The sequence below is a fragment of the Odocoileus virginianus genome, chromosome 28 (assembly GCF_023699985.2).
Source record: "Odocoileus virginianus isolate 20LAN1187 ecotype Illinois chromosome 28, Ovbor_1.2, whole genome shotgun sequence".
NCBI lineage: Eukaryota > Metazoa > Chordata > Mammalia > Artiodactyla > Cervidae > Odocoileus > Odocoileus virginianus.
The window spans coordinates 41516030-41532369 of NC_069701.1; the positions used below are offsets into that span (position 1 = coordinate 41516030).

Genomic DNA, 16340 nt, shown 5'->3' on the forward strand with positions numbered 1-16340 from the left:
ATTCTCAAGTGATGCTGCCAAGCCGTCCAGCAAACCTGATAACCTGTGGATGACTGCTTTGGGGAAAAAAGAATGTTTATTGCTATTTTGCTGATTATCATTGTGTGTGTGTGTGTTCAGTCGCTCAGTCGTGTCCAACTCTTTGCATCTCCATGGACTGTAGGCCCCCCAGGCTCCTCTGTGAGTGGGATTTCCCAGGCTAGGATAGTGGGTTGCCATTTCCTTCTCCAGGGGATCTTCCCAACCCAGGGATTGAACTCGAATCTCTTGTGTCTCCTGCATTGGCAGGTGGATTCTTTACCACTGTGCCACCTGGGAAGCCCCTGATTATCACTACTTTCTCCTAAAACAAACAAAAACCAAACAGACATGATAAGTTCCTAATTAAGTCCTCTGCTTACTTCTCTTACTCAGCACATTTTGAGGTAAATTTCACGGGAAATTATGAATGGTGTAGTTAGGCTTAATTGATAGCTCAGAGCTGGAGGGGGAACAAACCCACAATAGCACAAATGCAAGAAATACGGCTGCCTCTGATTTATTGTTCAGATATTTTCCCCCCACAAACCTCCTGCATACCTTCTTTCCCAAACCCTGGAAAAGTTTTGCAGTTGGCTTCAGGAGGATGGCTCAAAGCTCATGTAAACCCTCGTAACTGTGGTCCGGCTCCCTGACCCCACGTTTCAAAGCAAATGTAACTTTATCCAAACCCAAAAGCACATCTGCAGTGGAAACGTGAACAACTGCAAGGGCGTTGAGAAGGGTATGCCTGATAACAGCCGACTCTCCTCAGGCCCAGAGGCAGCTGATGCAGCAAAAATACACACCCCCTTCTATTAACATAAAGTGTGGTGTTTCCTTTGGGGGAGCCGAGAGCAGCAGGTGGCCAGCTTAGGACTACATTTCCCAGCACCCCCTGCAGCAAGGCATGGCCACGTGACCAGCTCTCACCAATGGAACTTGAGCATACGCCACCGCAGGTGGGGAGGGGAGGGGGGTGTGTGTGTCCCTCCAAGCTTGGCTTCTGCGGAGGCCAGGGAGATCTCCACGCCCTCTCCTGCTGCTTCTCCCAGCTCAGAGCTAGGACTCCCAGGCCCGAGAGGATGATGGGATCCTCAAGGACTCCTAGCAACGCCTGGGTCGCTGTGCGTCAGCTGTGAACGTGGGCAGCAGCCTTGTCCTGCCTTGTGCTACGCTTCAGGGACCTGCGTGTCACAGCAGCTAACACTGCCTTAAAGGCACTCCGTGACTCGGCTCCCCCGGCCTTTCCCATCACGCCACCCAAGGCTCCAATGACACGCAAGTTACAGCTCCCTGGACCTCGCTAACAGCTGCATCCCCATCGTGGTCCCTGACTCTGAGCACTGACTGGGTCCCAGGCCCTGTTCCAAGTGCTGCTCTTGCACCCACTCATCTGCCCGTCACGGCCCCTGGGGAGGGGCCCGCGTGCCACTCTGCAGGTCCCGCCCACTCATCTGCCCGTCACGGCCCCTGGGGAGGGGCCCGCGTGCCACTCTGCAGGTCCCGCCAAGTCCGGCCAAGGGTGGTCCCCTGCTTCCTCTCCACCTCACGCCACCCTTCCTGTCCCCGCGTGTCCTCGCCGTGGAGTGAGCCACTCGCTTCTGCTTGGCGTTTGTCTCTGCTCTGTCATCACTGTCTTTGGGACAGGCTGGGGTGTGGGACCCCTCACTGCAGGGTCTGCACCTGGACAAACGTCTCCTTGAGTGACAGATATAAAGAAACTCTAAGGGACTCAAAACAAAACACACACATATGTGCAGTTGGGGCAGATTCTGGACAAGATACAAAAAGATCAAAAAGCCCTACGGCCCCTTCCGAGGAACAGGGAGCAAAAACAGGTACTATGCATGATCTCTGCACACACCGAGGGGGTGGGCAGACCCCCTCAGTCCCTCCTTTGGCCCAACCCACTGACCCGCCCCTACCCTCACCCCACTTAAGGGACCAGCTCACTCCCCTGGAGAGCAGCAAGGGAACGAGTTTCTGGCTCTCTGTCCCTCGTGGGGCAGCATGCATCCCAGTAAACCCTGGCCTGACTTCTCATCTGGCCTCTATCAATTTCTGTTGATTAAAGACTCCAGGAACCTGGGTCTGTAACATCTCTGTCCTTGCTAACATCTATTGAGTCCCTCCCCTGGGTCACAATTTGTGCCCATCCAGGCTCCCACTTGTTGGTCACAGAAGCCTGGTGAGGGAGGTAAGACTGCTGGACCCATTTTACAGATGGGTCTGCTGACAATTGCCTAGGCCAAGGCACACGGCTGCTAAACAACAGGGCTGGGATGGGTTCCTGGCCAGCAGACAGGGCCAGGCTGAGAACCAGCAGACCACACCAACGGGTCCCTGGTGAGGGCTGAGTGCCCTCTTGGTGCTTAAAGGCAGGGATCTGGCCTTGGTTCTCTCTGTATCACCTCTGGTGTCTAACTCTTGGCAGACATGCAATGTTGAAGCTGGCAGACCTAATCCCAACAGTCCACTGTAAATCAGCAAACAGAAACACACTGCACACAGTCGGAGGGACCCGGGGGCACTGGTCCAGCCAGGCCGGATGCATGTCTGCTGTGCTTGGCAGCCAGACCACATGTGCCCAGGTAGTCCCCGTCCTCCTCTCTGGCGTCCTGCTCCACAAGTTACCATTTCTCAGGGCCACCTGGAGGTCAGGCCCTGTGCCCCCCATGAGGGGATTAGAAGGACTCAGAGAGGGTGGGGCCTCTGCTCTCTGGGGCTCAGGATCTTGGGGGTGGGGTGGGGATGTTGGCTGGGCTGAGGGCCCCAGGAGTCAGATAACTGTGTGGGGCAGGCAGAGCATCGGGCCAGGCCAGCCCTGTGACATCCGAGCGGGGCAACACACTCCCCAGGCCCTGCAGGATAAGTGGGGATAAGCAACGCAGCTCAGGAAACCATCGAAGGACTGTGGGGATGGGCTGTTCACTGTTATCACAATTGCTCACTTCCTGTTGCTTAAGCCCCACGTGCAGGCTCTGTGCTGGTTGTCTAGGGAACTGCGGGGCTCCGAGAGCTGGCTGGCACCGGCTGCTGGCTTAGGTCACAGGTTCCAGGTCGCAGGAGCGGGGCGTGCAGTCAACGTGTGTGTGTGTTCTGTGTGTACGTGTCCACGTGTTTACCAGTGGAAACAAATGTTTCAGAAAGAGACCGTTTCTAGATCAGCTAGCCAGGGGTTCCCAGAGTTTTGGATTTTGTGGACCAAGAAAATTTTAGACAAAAGAGAGAAGGATGTAGACTAACATGAGATTTACCAAGTTTTTAATCTGGCCTTAAAAACAACGGGTTCCCTTCTGCTACCACAATTGTTTTATAAGAGAAAGGGGAGCTTTGGTGATCATATTATCTCTGACTGCTTTGTGAAAAATTTCCCCCTGCACGGACACTCCCCGCCCTCTGGCTTCTGGACACAATCAGATTTCTGCTCTGAGATACGGTCCTGAGGGACAGCAAAGGGGTCCATCACCATCATCACCTTTACCGTCACCGGTGCCACCATCATCAGCCTCATCATAGCAGCAGCAGCATCTTTACCATCACCGCCATCATGATCAGGACCACACCGCCATCATCTTCACCACCATCACATCTTCATCCCATAGTCACACCCGCCTACCACCATCATCATACGTTCATCACATCATCTTTACCATCACCACTATCATGATCATCAGGACCATACCACCGTCTTCACCACCGACATCATCACCATTACCACCTCCATCATCATCACCATCACCACCCCCACCAGCATCACTATCATCACATCATCATCTTTACCATCACCAATATCAATCACCACATCCCTATTAGCACCATCACCATTAACATCATTCCCATCATTGCTGTCATCACTGCAGCTCTACTAAATAGCTCTTTTTTTTCAGTAAGTGAAGTCTTCCACCTGATCTGGTCTTCCTGCAGCAGCCAGGGCTGAGTGGATTTCTTGCCGCTGTTTCGCAGAAGTAGCTGAGTGCCGTGATGAGGGGTGTGGGCTCTGAGGCTACACTGGCCTGCATTCAGAGAGCCCAGCTCTGCTGTTTACTGGCTGCAGGTCGCCAGGCTCTTCATTTGTAAAGTGGGGATAATAACAGTTCCTACTCACAGGGAAGTGACTGAGGAGTAAATGAATTAATACATGGAAAATGCTGCAACAGTGCTCGGCAAGTGGGAAGCACTCTATTATCCTCCTGTGCATGTAGGATTAGGGTCCTCTGCTCCTCAAGGAGGCCTCCAAGGTCAAACATCCTGTGAGCGCAGACCCCCAGCGTTGTGCCTCTGGAGCCTGGCTGAGAGTTGCCAACAGCTGTTGTGTTTCCAAACATCCACAGCTATTCTAAGTGGTTTATCTTCATGAGCTCAATACTGTTACTGCTCCTGGCTGACAAGTGAGGAAGATGAGGCTCAGAGAGGTTGAGCGAGCTGCCTGAGGTCACCCAAGCCACTGCGAGTCACAGCCTCGTGGGTCAGCATCCTCTTGGGTCCCTGGGAGGAGGCATCTTCACCAGCAACCCATCCATGACCTGCAGAGGGGCTTTTTTTCTGAGGAGTTTTGAAGTCTGGAGGCTGCGGAAGGCGATCTTGGCCATGAGGTGGGAGGACGCGGGCTGTGGGCAGCCACTGGGCATCATAGCATGTCACGGGGGGAACCAGCCTGTGAAGGCAGCCGGCACACAGCAGGAGGCAGGGCCGAGAGCTGGCCCAGGGCCAGAGGGACATGTGGGCCTGTCGCTGAGAATCCCTGGATTTTCGCTGCTGGTGGTCATGAAGGCTACTCATTCAGGATTTCTGGCTTTATTCCCTCTGGGTGTGTGCTTGGATGGATCCTCAAAACTCATTTTGTCCAAATGAGCTTTCCCAAAACTGACTCATGTCACTTCCTAGATGGATGGAACATATAGTTCCCAATCCAAGATCCCCCCGCCCCCAGCCCCCTTCACCTCCACACTGCTTCTTTGCCTGTGGGCATGGCAACCAAAATGTCTGAGATGATGGTTCTTCTAAGAACCTGGGTCCCCAAGTGTGCCCCCTGGGATGCATGACAAACAGGTGGTGTGAGTGGGAAAGAAAGCTTTGTGGTTTCAGGCCACTGAGATCAGAGGCGTGTTTGTTACTGCAGCTTTCCCGGGATACGCTGACTGATGCGGGCCACGCATGGTCTTCTCTGTCATGAAGTCAGTACACTCCATGTTTTGCTCAAGCCTGGCAGAACTGGCTTTCTGGCAACCAAGAGTCCTGGCCAGGGTAGAAAGGGAGACCAGACAAGATCAAGGCAGAGGCTGAGTTTGGCCCCTGTCTGGGAAGATGCCTATTCTTTCTAGGATAAAGTGGAAAACCACCCAAGATGTGATAGGAACACACTCCATTGGACATGGAGAGAGCTTAGCAGGCATCACAGGCCTCTGTGAGTATCAGAGAGGGAGGCCCCTCTGCTTATGAAAAGGGAGGCTGAAAAACTAACCACCTAAGCGGGAACTAGTGACTCATGCTTCCTAAACCACACAGAAGCGTCTTGAAGTGAATGGTTCACAACCGGGCCCACCTCCTGGGCTAGTTTCAGGCTCATTGCTTCACATGGAAACGTCGCGTCCCAATCAGCTTGGAGGCCAGTGGTCACTACCACTCTAGTCCGAATGGACATCATCTTCTGAACCTCTACATAGAATTAGCTTCAGAAAATGTATCAGGTGACGCCACTTTTCTGCTTACCATTTTCCAATGGTTTCCCAATGAAATCAGAGCTGCCTCTGTGTCCTCGTGCCCCTGAGGACACAGGTCTGTGGCGACGAGGCCCCGTCTGCCTCTGACCCCTCCTCTCTGCTCACTCTTCCCTCCTGGATCACTCCGCTCCTCTCTCTCAGCCTCCTCTTGGGCTTCCCTGGCGGCTCAGATGGAAAAGAATCTGCCTGCAATTCAGGAAACCTGGGCTTCGATCCCTGGGTCGGGAAGATCCCCTGGAGAAGGGAACAGCTACCCACTCCAGAATTCTCGCCTGAGGAATCCCACAGACAGAGGAGCCTGGTGGGCTAGAGTCCATGGGGGTCACAAAGAGTTGGCCATGACTGAGCAACTAACACTTTCTTTTCTTCCTTGAACCGGATGAGCTCATTGGCACCCCGGGGCCTTCGCACTCGTAAGATTCTCTCTGGGACGTTCCTCCCCCACCTCAAAGTTGACTGCGCTGCTGGGCCCCCAGCTCCTACTAAACAGCCTGGCACACAGTAGGTGCTCAACAGCTGTGGAGTGACCAGGCCAAGGGGGAAAAAGCCCACGTTTCTGGGAGCCTTTGTTCTCATCCAGCGTTGGCACAGCCACCTCCCTGGGTGTGAAACTGGGACAAGTTGAGGATACCGCGCAGAAGACTGAGTTTAATTCCGACGCTAGGGAGTGGAAGCGGCCACCCAGCAAACCGAGAAACCGCAGTCCTGGCCTTGACCTTGGGGGAAACGCCCTGCGACCGCTCCCCGCAGCCCTGGACTCTCATTTTCTCCACTGTCAAGCCAGACATTTGGATGAAATGCACCCAGAGCCGCTGGGCCTTCTTGGGGTGACCCATCCCCCTCCACCACCCATGTGACGGGGGACCAAACCCCCCGGCCTGGAAGAGGGTCACAAAGTGATCAAGCTGGTGTGTCCTGAAAGATTTCTCGGAATATGGCCTAGAAAAACCCACATGGAGAGGAAATAAAAAGACACCTAGAAATTCCATTCCCTATACCTCGTGCGACTCGTGAAAGGGAGTGACAGATTGCATGACGAGATTCAGATTGTCAGCATCTAAAATAGCCCTTCCCGTAGAGCTGCTGGGAGACGATCCCTCCTGGCTCGGCGAGGAAGCCGGGGAAGGTCTCGTGGCCTCTGGGTTGAGTGTCACTGTTCCCGGCAAAGGAAACAAGAAGGGGAACCGTCTCAGAGAAACCGATCAAGACTCTGAAAGGTCAAAAAAGGACTCAAACCGTGGTGTGGGGACGATGTGGGCTGTAGGGGCAAGAAATGGCCGTGGGGAGAGGGTGAGAACCCCAGAGCAGGGCTGAGGCCGCATGAACGCCAGGCCCGGACCCCGACCTGGCTCCCACGTGGGGCGGTCCCCTCACTCGTGAGTTGCTGTGGACAGGAGAGGCAGGGAGGGAAGGCTGCGTCTAGACAAGGCAACGTGAGCTTTAGTCCTAGAGAGCGGCATGGCCCTGGGCAGGAAATAGCCTCTCCAAGCCTCAGTTTTCTCATCTGTAAAATAGGGCCAGCAGCAGAATGGACCTTCCGGCCTTGTGGGGAGGGTGAAATGCCATCCCGTGTCCAACACCCTTCCCGGTGGGCTGTCGGCCCCTGCTGTTGGAGAAGGGGAAGGAAGCCGTCTTGAAAAGCACCCTTCTGCCCCTGGGACAGAAGAAGACCCCAACCACATCTGTACTCAGAACCTCATGCCCTGACCAGAACTGCCGGCCCGGCTCATCAGAGCCCCTCCAGGGAACCTGGAATAAGAGTAATCAGTCTCTGTCCCCCGTGTAAATGGAGGGCGCCTCTGCTTGGGCACCGAGGCTGTCATGGGGCTCACCTTGTCGGGGGCATGAAGAACGGACGCTGAAGCAAGAGGCTCAGGGTAGTGGTGACATGTGTAGGCCTAGAGAGATGGCTGAGCTGGCATGGCTCCCCAAAAGGCCCCCACATCCTGCTTCCAGAACCTGCTTCTGGGACCCTCATCAGAGCCCCTCCAGGGAGCCTGGAATAAGAGTAATCAGTCTCTGTCCCCCGTGTAAATGGAGGGCGCCTCTGCTTGGGCACCGAGGCTGTCATGGGGCTCACCTCGTCGGGGGCACGAAGAACGGACGCTGAAGCAAGAGGCTCAGGGTAGTGGTGACACGTGTAGGCCTAGAGAGATGGCTGAGCTGGCGTGGCTCCCCAAAAGGCCCCCACATCCTGCTTCCAGAACCTGCTTCTGGGACCTGCTGGGCCCCACGTTCCACCTCGGGGGGCAGGAGAGGCCGCTGCGTCCCTACGGGGTGGCGGGGGAAGCTTTCCTCCTCTGACTCGGCTCGCGTGGGTTTTATGTCTCTTGAACCACAAGAGCCCTCCCTATCTTCCAGCTCCTTTGTTGCTCTGGACAGAAACTCGCGTCACCCAAGTGGACTGAGGCAGCGTCTCCGGATTTCACCCAGGGGTCCAGATGGGCAGCGGGTCCACCACGATGGTGCAGCTAGCCAGGGCAGCCGTGGACACCTGCCTCCATGTCCTATTCTCTGTGTTGACCGTGATAACATGCAGGGTTCCTAACATCCCCGGGGGCAGCACGCCCTCAGGGAGGACCTCCAACCTGGCCCGAGGCAGATGCCCCTGGGCCAGCACAACCAGAGGGAGGGCACTGGGGCCGGGAGGTCCAGACGCCTCCCCGCTCCATGAGAGAGTCAAGACCGGCCAGGGACGGGACACTGAGCGAAAGACGATGCAACATTTCCAGGTCACGCGGCCCAGTTCGTCCCCCCCTCACCCAAATCAGTGAGCTCCCCTGGGCCTCCGGCTGTGGCCCAGCCCGGTGACGCGCTGCCCCCGGGAGCCTGAGACAGGGAGCGTGGAGTCCAAGGGAGGGGAGCACAGAACCCAGGCGTGCCCCTCGCACGGCTGCCCTGCAGGCCTGTGAGCTGACAACCGGCTGAGCTCACTCGCTATGCAGGACAGCAACTCAGAGGCGGGGGCTTCCGCTGCCTTCAGAGTCCTGCCTGGCTGTGTCCACTGGAGCCGAGCCTCAAGCCCAGCCAAAGGGGAGTCAGACAGAGGCAGGCACCGAGAGACAGACAGACATCCAGAGACAGATATACACAACGATGCAGAGATAGACAGACAGAGGGGGAGACAGAGATGCACAGAGAGACAGAGATGGTGAGTGATCAAGACAGAGACGGAGACGGAGAGACACACAGGGAGAGGCAGAGAGACACAGAGAGACAGCGCTCCAAAGACAGCGAGAAGAGGACGTGGCCTCTGAGAACCCCCACGCCTCCCCCCACAGCTCCCCCGTGTTCCAGCCCCTCCCCTGGACTCCGCGCCTTCTTGGCTGTCACAGTCAGCCCCTCGCCCCAAAGAGGCAGAAAGGACGGAGGGCACCCCTGCACGTGGGGGCCCCCACACCCTCACCACGTGGCGTGCAGCCAGCCCACGAGCTGGCGCCTCCTGCGTGGAGTCGGGCCGCGGGGCCGCCGCCAGCATCCACACGCCTCCCGCCCACGAGGCTCCCACCATCTCTGGCGAGTTTTAAGTCAGGCACCGTTCAGGCCACACCCGGGCCGGTGAGCCAAGGGCAAGCTCCGAACCACAAGGAGGAAAGAAACCACCGACGGGGATGGAGACAGAAATAACTTCTCTGCTTTAAAACCGACGATGCCCATGGGCTCCATGCGGTGGAGGACCCTAGACAGGAGTGTAGGAAGAAGCCTCGGTGGGCACAGGTGGGCCGGCTGGAGGCAGGTGTGTGTGGGGGGGCGGGCTGGGGTCTCGAGTTCACCATGACTTCCCTCCTGGGCCAGACCCCAGGGCTCATGAAAGGGGGCAAACCAGCGTGAAGGGCTGGTGAGCCCACGCAGTGCGGGGGGCAGTGGGGGGTGGGCAGGGAGCTCAGCACCCAGCTCCACCACTACGGTCACAGCTCTGGGCTGACAGGTGCCCACCCCACCGCTGGGCACGGAGGTAAGGCCTCACCTCTGAGGACCACTGGCTGAGGGGTGCGACTTTGACCTGAAGCCACTTCTCACAGTCACACCACAGCAGCCGGGCTCCCTCACTCGGTCACTACATCAGCTGCAGACCACGGATCTAGCACCTTCCGGGAGCCTGATACGGGCCTCATGGAGGAGGGGAAGGAAAATAGGGACCTTGTTCCTCAAAGACAGCTGGACTTCATCCCACGCGCCCAGTAAGGTTGGGGGATTAGCTCCCTGTGGCTGCTGTAACAAGTGACCACGGATCTACCTGCCAGGAACAACAGGAGACTATGACCTTGCGACTCCATAGCTCAGGATCCGCGGGGGGGTCTCAGCAGCTAGGATCAAGGTGTGGCGGGGGTCCTGCCCGTGGGAGGCTCCAGGGGTGAGCCTGTCCCTTTGCCTTTTCTGGCTTCTAGAGGCTTCCCCATTCCTTGGCTTGTGGTCCCTGCCTCCACCTCCCAAGCCAGCACTGTAGGTCAAACCCTCAAATCCCCATCACTCTGATTCTGAAGTCTGTGTTTCCCTCTTCCAATTTAAGGACCCCTGGGACCCAGGATCATCGCCCCTCATCTTAAAGTCAGTCGACTACCAACCTTCTTTCCATCTGTGACCTTCCTTGCCCTTGGCTACATATCCGGACACAATCGCCTGTTCCAGGGATCAGGGCACAGACATCTCTGGCCATCACCTGCCCACCATGACCACAGAGAGACCGTCTCTGCAGGACAGCACATGGGGCCAAACTTGCTCGGAACACTGTTTAAACCCCTCAGTGAAGGAATTCGGAATCCCACTCTCAGGTCAAAAACTCCCCAGGAGAAAGAACAGTACTCTAGCAAGGGTATTTCTCTGTTTGCAGGTACAAGAAAGAGCTCAGGTCCGTGGATGGCTCGGCAGAATCGCAGCGACCCAGGAGGGCGCCGGCTCCTCTGACACTCAGCCTCTCCTGTGTGTTGTGTTTCTGTTGTTCAGTTGCCATGTTGTGTCTGAGTCTTTGCGACCCCATGGACTGCAGCGCGCCAGGCCTCCCCGTCCATCACCAACTCCCGGAGCCTGCTCACGCTCATGTCCATCGAGTCGGTGGTGCCATCCAACCGTCTCATCCTCTGTCGTCCCCTTCTCCTCCTGCCTTCAATCTTTCCCAGTATAGGATCTTTTCCAATGGGTTGGTTCTTCACATCTGGCGGCCAAAGTACTCGAGCTTCAGCATCAGTCCTTCCAATGAATATTCAGAATTGATTTCCTTTAGGATGGACTGGTTGGATCTCCCTGCAGTCCAAGGGACTCTCAAGAGTCTTCTCCACAGTTTCAAAGCATCAGTTCTTCAGCGCTCAGCCTTCTTTATGGGTCAACTCACATCTGTACATGACTACTGGAAAGACCATAGCTTTGATCATATGGAACTGTGTTGGCAAAGTGATGTCTCTGCTTTTTAATAAGTAAAGGGAGACAAGTGGCTCGACCTGTGCCCGAGTCCCTTCGATGAATAGAACCAGCCTCTGGACAAACAGCAGCCCTTCCCCCCGAGGCCTGCAGCCCCGCTGCCACGGTCAGATGCTCTACCCCTGAAGCGCCTCGGTTTTGGTGGTCCGGGCCGCCTTCGCAGTGGGCTCCGGCACCAACACACAGCTGAGTCCCTGGTTCTCTTTACTGCCAGCTCCCTGAAGGGTACACACGTGTGCCGTGTGTCATCAGCTTTGTTCTTGCCCAGACCTGGGAAGACTGGCTCTGGGCTCATCCACCTGGGTAAGGGCCATCAGAAGTTTTAAAAAACTTGCCATGAACTCACTTTTGAGTGGGTGTGGGTGGGTGGGCATGGGGAGTGCCCGCCATCACCAGTCCCGTAGGGTCCCCAAAACACGCTGGCACCACACAAGAGCCAGACCTCCAGATGCCAAAACCCAAAGGCAAAGGATGGTGTGGAGACGCGGCTGGTCTCCAGCTCCGGGACAGACGGAGAGCCCTGCGGAGGACCGGACACAGCACGCCCGGGTTCTCCTCAGTCGTCCCAGCCCGCTGCCGACTGCAAGATGACAGGAACACCTGGAGGACGGGCAGCAGCCGCTCAGCGGAGGGAAGGCAGGCTCGGGGGCCCACCTGCCGAGGCCCGCCAGCACCAGATTCACCCACCCTGCCTCGGGAGAGATGAGCCCATGCGCCGGGGAGCCAAGGGCGGGTGCGGGCAAGGGCCGTGGCTCAGCCAGGATGCTTGGTGTACACGGGCAGGAGGACTTAAAGCCGCAGGGAGGCCGGACCTCCGAAGCAGAGCTTGAGGACGGGGCGTGGGCAGAGGCGGGGTGAGGATCCCAGGGGCGTCATTGCCACCGTCACGATCCTGATCTGTGCGGACACCCGTCACCCTCCATCACCATCACAGGTGACCCCCGGGGCCGCGGCGCGGCCACCCTGCGCCCTCAGCCGTGGTACCCGCAGTGCGACCGTGCAGGCGAGGCTGAGCGGCAGCTGGGGTCCCCACCCGGAGTCCCTGTTAGGAACTGTTAGGCAGGTCGATCCCTCTGTGCTCCCCGAGTCTGCGGCCTCCACCCATCACTGCCCCCCACACACAACCTCAAGACCCCTCCCTCCCCGGGGAGCACCTCCTCTTGGGCCCGCGTGACTGCAGGCGTTCCCTGCCCGTCGAGGGGAATCGCAGGGAAAGGCAGGCTGTCCCATCCACCGCCCCGCCCTGCTGGTCCGCTCTGCCCCGTGCTGAGACGGCCTGCCTCCTCGCCAGCTCTCTCTGTGGGCCACTCGACACCCACCTTCCCAGTTCCTTTCCCTCCAAGGGACAGGGGAGGCCAACAGACGTCCCCAGGCTCCTCCCAGGGGAGGCCGTGTGACTGGGTCTCGGCCAATGAGGCAGGAGCCGGCGTCTGCTGGGAGGGGCTTCCTTTCCCCAAACCAGGTCCCCCCAGGGCACGCTCCCTTTCCCATCTGCACTGTGGAAGTCTAGCCGCACCGCCCTTCCCGGGAGGGAGGAAGAGGCTGGGCCTGGCCCCACCCTCCTGTTGGGTGGGACAAGGAAAGCCCTGTGCATTAGGCGCATTAGGGTAGCGGTTCCCCAGGGTTCTGTTTCTGGATGCCAACCTAGGATCGCCCTGACACGTCTTCTCTGGTTTAATCAACGACCACACCATGAACCAGATGCTGTTGTTCCGGGGGCAGAAAAACCAACGCAGAGAGACGTTAAGCAACGATCCCAAGTCACACAGCTCTTGAGGGACGGCCGGACTGGCTGTCAGGCTGCTCTCTGAAACGTCTCTGCTCTGGCCTCCCACGGCTCCACGAGGCTCGGCCAGAACACCAGACACAACTGGACCGTTTTCAAGGCGCTCAACCTGCGGGTGGCAGAGCTGGGACCCTAGCCCGGCTCAAGGGCATGGCTCACACTCGAGTCCCCTTCATCACTTTGTACAAGACAAGCCTTCTAGATGAGTCATTCCCTGCAGGAGATGCTTTACGATGCTGCGCTTTGAAAATCACTAGGGAATGCAGGAAACCTGGACCCCAGGCTTTCAGATTCAGGAGCCCTGTCTGAGGATGAGTGGGACCTGCAGGGTGCGGGGACACCCGAGCGGATGCCTCCCACCCAGGCGCCCGGTGCTGTGACCAGAGGTCTGAGGCTCTGCTTTACCCACCTCTCTCCGCATCTTGCTGCCCTTGGGCCAAGGGAGGCTGGGGCTCCACTCGGGGGAGGTCGAGTAAGCCAGGTTCCTGGCCACATTTCCCCATCTCCACCCTCCCAAATTGTCTGGACAAATGAATAAAGCTGCTGGCTGTCAATGAGTCGCTTTCTACTCTACAGTAATTACAAGGCTTAAAAAAAAAATCAGCCCAGGCGGCTCAGTGGAAGCATTTATACCGATCCATGGAGCCAGACAGGCAGCTTAAGTGGAAATTACGGTAAATGGAGGACTCGGAGCCTGACTGCATGTTGCTGCTAAGCTTGGCGGGAGCATCCACGCCGAGAAGGCTGTCCTCATCTCTCTCCATCACGGGGCGCACTCAGGGGCTGGGGGAGACCGAGCTGCCCTGGCTGGCGTGACCATACGGAAGGGCAGGGCGCTTGAAAACACGCCAGGACCTGGGAGCCTCCTGGCACCGAATCTGGCAGCCAGGCCCTGGGGGGCAGCAGCCCTCCTCCCTCCGTCCGGCCAGGATACCTGGACCGACCCTCTTTGTGCTCCCCCCGTCCGTGGCCTCCACCATCACTGGCCCCTCCAACCTCAAGACCCCTCCCTCCCCAGGGAGCACCGCCTCTTGGGTCCCACTTGACTGCAGCCTTTCCCTGCCCGTCGCAGCGCCTGGCACAGAACCAAGGTGCAGGGGAGCCCCCACTGGGGAGCCCCTCTCCCCATCCTGACGACGCCCCTCCCTCGAGGCAGGGTTCTCAGCCCCCTTCCCCCTGGAGGGCCCCGAAAAGGTGACACGAGAGGCCCAAGGACACACAGGGTGTGAGCAGCGAGAGCTGGATTTAAACCCAGGAACCGACTGGGGGCGGAAGGATTCTTTTTAGTTCCTTAAAATCTTTTTTAGGGACCCTGGCAGCTGAGGCTTAGGAAATAGGACACGGAGAAAAATGGGACCTGTTGAGCTCCAGGAAACCGCCCTGATCGTGTGGGCAGGTCGCTGAGACGTCCCAGCTTGGCCTGGACGCAGACACACCTTGGACGCGGCACGGTTCAGGACCAAGGAAGTAACCGGATTCACCCTGGCAAGGACCAGGGGCTCCTGGGAGGCTTAGGGGGATCCAGGGTTAGGTGGCGCTAACAGATCGCACAAAGACCCACCCTGACAGTGACCTTACAAATGGCACCAGCCCCTCGGGTGCGCATTCCCTGAAACCCACCAACCTGCCCCCAAAGATGCTACAGGTCTGTGACAGACACTGAGGCTGGCAGGGGGGTGAGGACCAGCGGGTGAGACTTGGGGGGGGGCGGGCGTTGCCGGAGCCTAAGCCATTCATGGCTCAATCTCTCCTTGCAGACCGCAAAGGGACCCCTGGGAGGCGGCGAGGGGGGCGGCCCTTCAAGGCTCGCTGAGCTCCCCGCCCAGAGCCCTCGAAAGCGAGCCACGTCCCCTGTCCTCCGCTTCTGGGAGTGAGAGGGCGCAGTTGGCAACAACCTACAACCTACTGTAGAAGTTGAAGAAGGTGATGCAAGCTGAAAATACAGACGGTGTTTTCTTGTCTTAGAGGCTACCATACCGGAGAAGCACCCAGTTCACTTGATTTAACACACACACACACACGCACACACACAGAACTAAAAAGCACACCAGTCACGCTTTCTTTGCAGAAGGGCAGGCTGCATGGGGAGGAGGCACGCTGCCCCCTGTCCACTCTGGGTAAACGTGCCACACAGCTTGTCAGGGGGAACACACAGGAACCCTGGACACATCTATGCCTTTAAGCCATGGCGATTCACAATGCAGTCGTCCGCCCTTGGAACTTAACAACAGTGCTCACTAGGAATAGATGCTCCAGTCGGTCTTAACTCCCTGCACCTTCCCCCGCCCCCCGCCCCCATGACAGCTCGAAAGGACTCTGGAGAATCTGGAAAGGCCCCTGGGACATAACAGTATCCGAGATGCTCAAATCTGCCTGGGTGACTTGACGGCTACCTTGATTTCTCTCTTCTATCTTGGGAGCAGTAGAAAGCCGGTAGGGAAACAATAGCCTTCCCTGGTGAAACACCACCACCAGAAATAGAGTAATTCTCAAACACACCCAGCGCAGAGCTATCGCCTCCACAGCCAGCCACCCCATCTCGCCCAGCGCCAGCCCCGGTGGGTCAAGAACACAGATGCGCGCGGCCGCCGGGAGCAGGTTCAGGAGCCCGCATCCTACCTCCGAAATGAACTTTCTTCTTGAACCGGGAGTTCTCAGCCATCGTCTCTAACCTGGGTGTGACCATCTCACTCAGGCTGGTCCCGCTTCTGGTCCCGGTCCACGCGGAGCCGGCATCCGCAGGGCCGGCCTCATCTACTATTGTCTGTTAATCCAAGAGGAAAAAAGTTGCAGCCCTCCAGGGTCAGAATTGCGGAACAAAAGGCGGAAAAAAAAGCAGAGAAAGAAGGAAGATGGCTCCAAGTGTTTAATCCGCAGGGAGGTTTTCAGATTTGACTTTGGGAGACCGCACGTCGGGATCGGCGGAAAATTCGGTTCTTTGACACAAGTTGTAAGCTCCAGATTGGAGCCCGCATCCTTTCACTTCCCACTGTACCAGGGATGGTTTTTTTTTTTCCTAGTGCCGGTTTCCATGGCAATGCATCAGTCACTAGTCTAAATAAGTACGGGTGAAGGACGCCTGGAAAACCAGTGCAATTACGCATGCCATTAGCGGGGAGAGGAAAAATGATTCAACCCCGCGATTAGCACGGGGCCGAGGTAACACTTAGCGCCTGCCGTCGTCCTTGTCCTGAGGAATCGCTTTCTCATCTTGCCACCAGGGTTTTCTCGATCCCAGCGGTTTCTGAGCCCTGCCCTCTGCGGGGCGGCCGGCCGGGTGGAGTCCATTCTGGCCGTGCCACTCCGCAGAGCCAAGGTCAAAGACAGGGACGGGACCTCAGGGAAGCTGCTCTTGGCTGAAGGCACCCCTTGGGCCTTCCGTTGGCCCCTGCGTC

The 16340-nt window shown here is 57.5% G+C and overlaps 1 protein-coding gene across 7 annotated transcripts in view; it reads right to left on the reverse strand.

The window, feature by feature from the left end:
- The window catches only part of SHANK2 (SH3 and multiple ankyrin repeat domains 2), a 549988-nt gene that overhangs the window by 201288 nt on the left and 332360 nt on the right, over nt 1–16340 (reverse strand). The gene's annotated exons all lie outside the window — the stretch shown is intronic.